Below are 7,859 nucleotides of genomic sequence, written 5' to 3' on the forward strand. Positions count from 1 at the left end.
GTAACCATAGAGCAGTGGTTCTCAAAGTGTGGTCCCAGGAACAGCAGCATCAGTGTCACCTGGGAGCTTGTTAGAGATGTAAATTATCTGGCCTCACCCTAGACCTACTGAATAAGAAACTTTGATCATGTGGCCTAGCAACTTAAGAAATCCAGGGGATTCTGACACATGCTCAAATGTAAGAACCACTGACCAAGAAAAATGAAGAAATCTTGTGGAAATGGTTTGAAAGAAAAGCCCAAGGGTCTTAACCCCGGCTGCACATCAAAATCAGCTGAGGAACTTTAAAATTACTAATACCCAAGCTGGTCTATCACCAGAGATTCAGATTTAACTACTGTGAGATAGGAACCAGGCATCTAAATTATTTACCAGTTCTCCAGGCGATTCAAATGCGCAGCCAGGACTGGGAAGCTTTAATGTAAAAGGTGAAGCAGTGTGGGAGGACCACATTCAAGACTGCTACATAAATGACCTCTAAAAGAAGGTTGGACTCTGCAGATATGGTGTTCTACTGCCTTCAAAGTATTCACACATATATTCTCAGCTGTCAACACTTCTATGCTTTTGCACAGGGCATGGAAATTGCTTTTATTCAGCAGCACAGAAAAAATAACCCTTTTCACGGTCCCTGCTCACCTTCTGTGATGGTTTTGTACAAGCCACACTTTCCCTTCCTGCCTTCAATATATGGGGTGCCCCTAGGAAACAGGAAGAGAAGCTGCACTTTCTTCTATTCATGGTAGCAGCAGTCACCACAGGGTCACTGCCTTACTTGACCCACGGACCTCCCTCAGGCCCCAGTATACACAGGCAGATGTCCCAAGAGGTCTAGATATCCCTCCAACAACTCTAAGCCACATAGTCCCTCAGCTACTCTGAGACCATCTTCTCCTGAACCTGGAAGGTGAATGAGGATCTCCAGCTGAGAGGGACAATAAAAGAGGCTTTCAGGTAGAGAAACCCGGGACTGGGATCATGGCAGCCAAGACTTGGAATGTGGCCAGAGCAGAGGCCCCGCAGCCCCAGAAGCACTACTACAGGTAACGTGCTGGCTCCAACCCATGGCGGACCACACACTGTGCTATCCTGTGAAGCCAGAGGAGATGGACTTGTCTGAGCTATACCCAGAGTTCTTCGCTCCACTCACTCAAAATCAGAGCCACGATGACCCAAAGGGTAAGAGAGAAAAGAGAGCTCAGGCCCAAGCGGAGTTTGCAAACACAGGCTGTGGCTATGGTGGCCTGTTAGTGGAACTATCACCGCTGTTCCCAGACACACTGATTCTGGGTCTGGAGATCTGGGTGAAGGTCTCAGACTATGTACAAGACTGGATTCGGGCCCTACGTGCAGCTCCTGGAGATGGCTTCCAGAACATTGCCTGTCTCTGTAGCAATGCCATGAAGCACCTTCCTAACTTCTACAAGGGCCAGCTGACAAAGATGTTCTTCCTCTTCCCCAACCCACATTTCAAGCAGACAAAGCACAAGTGGCAAATTATCAGTCCCACCCTGCTAGCAAAATGTGCCTATGTGCTGAGAGTTGGGGGACTGGTATATACCATAACCTATGTGCTGGAGCTACACGACTGGATGTGCACTCATTTTGAAGAGCATCCGCTGTTTGAGCATGTACCTCTGAGGACCTGCGTTAAGACCCCATTGTGGGACATCTAGGTACCTCAACTGAGGAGGGGAAGAATTCTACGTAATGGAGGGAAGAATTTCCCAGCCATCTTTCGAAGAATACAAGATCCCATCCTACTGCCTGGTCACTGACTGCTTACTCTACCTTAGCTGGACCTCATCTTCCAGGGACTAGAGAAAAGAGCAGGAGCCCTGGGTCTTCCCAGTTGAGACTGCTGGAGCTCTTAAAGAAGGTGGGGAGCTACCCAGGGCAGAACCCACTGGTGTTCATGACTACCCCTGGCTCCTCTCACCTTGTCCCTCCACTCCCACCAGGAAACAAAGCAGCTGACTAAGGTGGTCAAAGGACTTTGGACCATAGGGGATCTTTGGAAGGCTGTGGGGTCTTGCTCTCCCTTAGCACTCCCTTCTCCTTGGGAGATCTCTCCTCAGCTGGAATGAGGAATGTAGTCCATCTAAACTGCTTGCTAGGCTTAAAAGGAAAAAAAAAGGCTTTCAATTGCTTGGGAGCACATGACCCTCCCCCTCCCAGGGCTCAGCAATAGGGTCATTTCACTGTCTACATAACCTAAGTCCACTTGGGCCAGTGAGTGAGAGGGAACACTCAGAAAAGTTTAAACTTCCAAGATAGAAACTAGACATTTAAATTGTCCAAGAACACCACAGGATCTGTGTACCACAGGATCTGTGTGGTGTGGAACACCACAGGATCTGTGATATGCAACATACAAGCAGATTCCCTCCCAGTTCTATGCATGTGCATGAGGCCTTTATGAGTACAGCTAAAGGAGATGCTCCACCACTAAATGGTACAGTAGTGACTTGATTGAGCAGGTTCACACTGCACAGATGAAAAGCAGGAACAAGCAATAATACCTTGTCCCAGAACCTCAGGATGCTATATTTAATAGATGACAATGACGACAATGATGGTAACCAGATTCACCACTGGAAATTTAAGTTTTCCAAAAAGCTTAAGCAAGCATTCCTTAAAGAGGCTGGGAGAACCTCCAAGCATTTTGGAATCTATAAGCATGTTGCCTCAATAAAAATGCCCAAAAGTAGCCAAGGGGCGGATGCCAGAGCAGGAAACAGAGATAGGGCAGATGGAGGATCAAGTCTTACAGTTTTTCCAAAACTGATTAGACAAATTCTCATGTTCAGGACTGCTATCTAGAGCAGTGGTTCTCAACTGGGGTTGATTTGGTACCCCAGGGGACACCTGACAATTTTTGGAGACATTTTTGGGTTTTACAATACAGCAGAAGAGTGCTACTGGCATCCGGTGGGCCAAGGTCAAGGATGCTGTTGAACATCCTATAATGCACATGACAGCCCACCAACAAAGAGTTATCCAGCCCTCATGTCATTAGCACCAGGATTAAGAAACCCTGATCCAGTGAAATGCCCTCTCAACAAACAGCACAGAAGGAAAATAGTGATGGATTTCCATAAGGCCCAGATTCTACCCACAGTTTCCATTAGCATCCTAGAAGAACAGAGCTTGTTCTCCTCAAGGAGACAGGTAAATTAACCCTGACGGATTATCTCACCCACCCCCTGCTTTCAGGAAACTCAATGTCTACATCACCCAGGACAAATAATTCTATAGACTCTTACCAAACATATTCACAAATAAAAGCCCCCACAGCATCCCTGTAGCAACTTGTTCCAATGTTTGTCTTCCTAATGGACAAAATGTTAGGCTGAATCATTTGAAATTGCCAACATTTGATGGATTTTGGCCTTCAAAATGGCCATTTCATGGGCTCAACCTAACATTATTCCCTTCAACAAAAATGTGTCCTACTTTTAGAAGCCATCTTCTTGTGTTGACTCTTCAGTCAGCACCCAAACATGAATTTTGGTGACAATGATACCCGGCCATCTGCTGTCTGGTAGACACTCCTTCCCCACCCACATTCCCCACACCCAGTCTTGGTTGGCTTTTTCTGTAGAAAAATTATTCAGTTTTTTCCACATCAATTGTTACTCTTTTTTTGCACCTTTAGCTATGATTTCATTTATCCAATGGGAAGGAGCTGAAATTAAGTTGTTATATATTGCTATCCACATAGGGCCTTAATACCTGAGCAGACATAAAAGAAAAGCCCAAAGGGTCTAGCTTTCTTGGGTCTTATTTTCATATACACTGTGATTTATTTAATCTAGGCCTTAAAGAGCATACTTTTAGTTAAAAAAACAGACCTCAACCTCAAATTGCTGCTGTGTACTTAAAAGGAGGAGGAACTCAGTTATTAAATGGCTGTGAGGTGCCAAGCAGTATGCTACAAGCTTTCATATATATCATCAATTTATTACTAAAACAAGGCTGTAACGAAGAATTCTCATGCCATTTCACAGACCACAAAACTGAGGCAGCTCAACAAGGTTAAATAATGCTTCAGTGCTGGTTTTTATGAGCCATATTTTGCACCTATGTCCACTGGATACCAGTGCCTACATTTCTACCATTACCCTAAGCAGACTGAAATAAAGGTCTGTAGAGATTTAGAGTTTCAGAACAACCACTTGAGAAATACCATGGTGGAGCATCCGTTTACCAAAAGAAAAAAACACACGTTTCATAGTGTATATGATCTCTCTTAAGATATCAGCATCATCTCCTCTTCTCATTTCAAGATTAAAAAAAAAACAGCCAGTAAAACTGCCTGTGAGCTTTTTTTTTTTTTAAAGCAAGTCTTGCTATATCCGTTTTTAGCTGAAAATATTATTCGTTGCTTTTCATTCAGCAATTTCATAAAAAAACATAAATTCACTGATTAAAGATGAAATCATACGTATTCTTGTCTTCCAAAAACACTGCTTAATGTACTTAAAATTCCCCTCATGTCAAAAGGGGTGGGGAGCAGCAGAAGCGTTTCTGCGCAGGTGAAGGGATGAGCTGCGGCCACCTTGTGGCTAATTGCTGAAGGAAACACTTTTCTGACAACAGAAGGGACAAAGGCAGAATGACATCCCCCTCCTTTGGTCCCTGGCGTCTGCAAACTTGCTTATTATTCTTAATTGATTTCTGGGTGCAGTAAATGGGCATTTATTGAACAGAGCCATACTCTCCATAATGGGAGACAGAGAAGCAGCGGGGCTTCGTCAAGTTCTAGTCATCGTCTTCTTCAAGTTTTGTAGCTTAGGGTGTTCGATGCAATCTATAAGGGGCATTTAAAAGCAAATCAAATGTTCCTCTCATGGCTGCTAAGGAATTAAATTCTGCTCATCATTGGGTATAATTTTTCTTTTTTCTAGAATTGCATGTGTTATTTGCCCACAATCTGAAATAAGAAAATATTGTGTACATTGTATGTGAAACAGTACATATGCCATATTTACAATTATTTATCAGTTTAAAATTTTAAAAAACATTTCTAATGTAAAAAGTATCTCTCAAACTGTGTAGATTAACTTCTTTATTTATATTTAAATATGAATCTTAAGCAAAATAGTGAAAATAATCATCTTGATTTAGTGTTTTTCTCCCATCTGTGAATTGTATATACTTAGGTGAGGACAATAAAATCAACTGAACTGTAAGCTTAGAATAGGCCTGAGGGATAATTTTGCACAGCAGCTTTACTAATGGTACATTATTACATTGTTGCTTCAAAACACACACACACACACACACACACACACACACACACACTCTCACACACACTCTGACTTAGGAAACAAATGGCCAAAAGGATTCATACTTTACCTTTAGAGGTCCTCAAAGTGTTATTTGGAGTTGATAAGGCTTCAGCTAAAACCAAGCAGAATCTGTTTTTTTCTGAGGAGTATCAGTAGCGTAACTGTGATTATAAGCAAAGTACACTTAAGATACGTATGCAATGACTGCTATTTATACAAAAATTTAAATCTGCAAATGGAATCAACACGCTTAAGGGTTATTAAAATTGTCTAAGTTCTTAGATTCTGTATAGTACACAGGTATTGACTTACAAATAAATGATTTATCAAGTGATAAAAAAAGAATATATTGTATACAAATGTGTAGTACAGTCATCCTAAAGCAAATTCATTTGCTTCTAAATGTCAGTTAGACACAGAGACTCATTGTACCTCCGTGGAAAGTCACTGGTCTGGTCAGAGCAAATAGAGAATCTGACTTCCACCACACTCTATCACTAACTAGCTATGTGACTTTAACTCATTCATCCTCACTTTCCTTATCTGTAAAATCTGGGATTATAAAATCAGTAGGTTTTCACATACTTTTAGCAATGAAGTGCTTTTTTTTCCCAAAAAGAGTTTCCAAAACCCTAATACAGCAAAATGAACAAGAGGCAGCTGCTATGGCTAAATCTGAACAGGCAGGCCAGACCTACCTACCACCACCATCCCCATCCCTCCCTTCCTGCCATCCCAGCCCCTTAACACACTTCTGCAGGATCCTGGATGTCAGAAGTTGAAGATCATTGGACCAAACTATTTCTAACGTTCCTTTGTGCCCTAAGTGTCTATCAGGCTAAACGGCCAAAGTTTTTAAAAGGCAAACATTTTATGAACACATTTTATAGACATGCTTCCAACCTTTCAGCCTGGAAAAGATTATGCACACTGAGCAATTAGAGAACAATTTAATTCTCTACATTAAGCTATGTGCCCCTAGCTCAGAATACAAGAGAAGGTCCTTTGAAGAGCACTAGATGAATCACTCTTACAAAGTACCCACAGCACTTGTGACCCAGGCAGAATCACTGATTATTTCCTCCAGCTACCATCCCCATTGGCCTCATGGTGGCCACTGTGCAGGCTGTGTGAACCAGGAACCAGATAAGGCCTGACCCATCAGCGTTGATCTCCACTCAGAACTGTGCTTGTGCTGATGCCTCCTTTCAACCCAGTGCCTTCCTTACTCAACTGACAACAGCTGCCTTTATTAATGGCTGTTTCCTTGCCTGAATGATAAAATGTGTTTGCATTTGCCCTTTAGCCCCAAAACCTAATTATTGAGTGATCTAAGGTGGGGAGAATCATATTATCTTGATGGGCTATGGAGGACTTAATATGAGAACAAAATTAAATTAACAGAGACTTGATGGAAATTAGCCAGATGCATTCATTAAGAAAGATATCTACCATTGAAGCAAATCAAAAATATTTTTCAAACAAATTATAATTAATTGATTTAATAATTAATTCAAGGAATGTTTTTAACATCAACTATGGTCCAGGCACTGTGTTAGATGCCAAGGATACTATAAAGAGTAAGACATTGTTCCTATCCTCAAGTCACACACTCAAGTTCCCCACTGCCACTCATGTAAAGAAATAAGTGAAACAGAGCATGGTAAGTACCACAATTGAGGAAAATAAAATATAGTGGGGCTACAAGGATGAGAGTTCCAAGTTCAAGCTGCAAAGGTTGGGAGAAGTGACTCCTGAACTAGTTTTTAAAGGATGAAGTGGCAAAGATTGTTTCTCTTTTGCACATTGTGGCAGAAACCACCAGTGTTCCTCTTCTTTGGGGGAACATGGCCGGGCTCAAATGTTAAGCTTCCCTTGCAGATTGCTGTTAGATGTTGCCACATGACTGAGTTCTGAATGTAAGCTGAAGTGATGTGCACCACTTCCAAACCTGGCCCATTAAAAACCCTCTCACACTCAACCCTCATCCCTCTTTTCCCATCCATCATTTGGCTGAATGAAAAAAAAACTCCAAGGACTTAGAGGAAAACAGATCCACAAGATGCGAAAAGCTAAATGCATGCCACAGAGCCCCCTCCACACTCTCATCGTTAAAGGAGGTGGCGGGAGATATTTATAGTTCCAGTAACCAAGAAATACTAGCACTGAAAAACTTTGCCACACATGAGTTTATTCATGAGGTAGTGGGAAACCTTTGAATTGTTTTGTACAAAGAAATAACATGATCAGATTTGTTTTTTAAAAAAAAATCAGGCCGGGTGCGGTGGCTCAAGCACTTTGGGAGGCCGAGATGGGCAGATCACGAGGTCAGGAGATCGAGACCATCCTGGCTAACACGGTGAAACCCCGTCTCTACTAAAATACAAAAAAAATTAGCCGGGCGAGGTGGCGGGCGCCTGTACTCCCAGCTACTCGGGAGGCTGAGGCAGGAGAATGGTGTGAACCCGGGAGGCGGGGCTTGCAGTGAGCTGAGATCCGGCCACTGCACTCCAGCCTGGGCAACAGAGCGAGACTCCGTCTCAAAAAAAAAAAAAAAAAAAAAAA

The 7,859-nt window shown here is 42.5% G+C and overlaps 1 pseudogene; it reads left to right on the forward strand.

Annotated features, from left to right (window-relative positions):
- The first annotated feature begins 966 nt into the window (after positions 1 to 966).
- On the forward strand, positions 967 to 1,778 carry LOC105539265 (annotated as a pseudogene).
- Positions 1,779 to 7,859: the final 6,081 nt, after the last annotated feature.

This window comes from Mandrillus leucophaeus, unplaced genomic scaffold (genome assembly GCF_000951045.1).
Source record: "Mandrillus leucophaeus isolate KB7577 unplaced genomic scaffold, Mleu.le_1.0 Scaffold2010, whole genome shotgun sequence".
NCBI lineage: Eukaryota > Metazoa > Chordata > Mammalia > Primates > Cercopithecidae > Mandrillus > Mandrillus leucophaeus.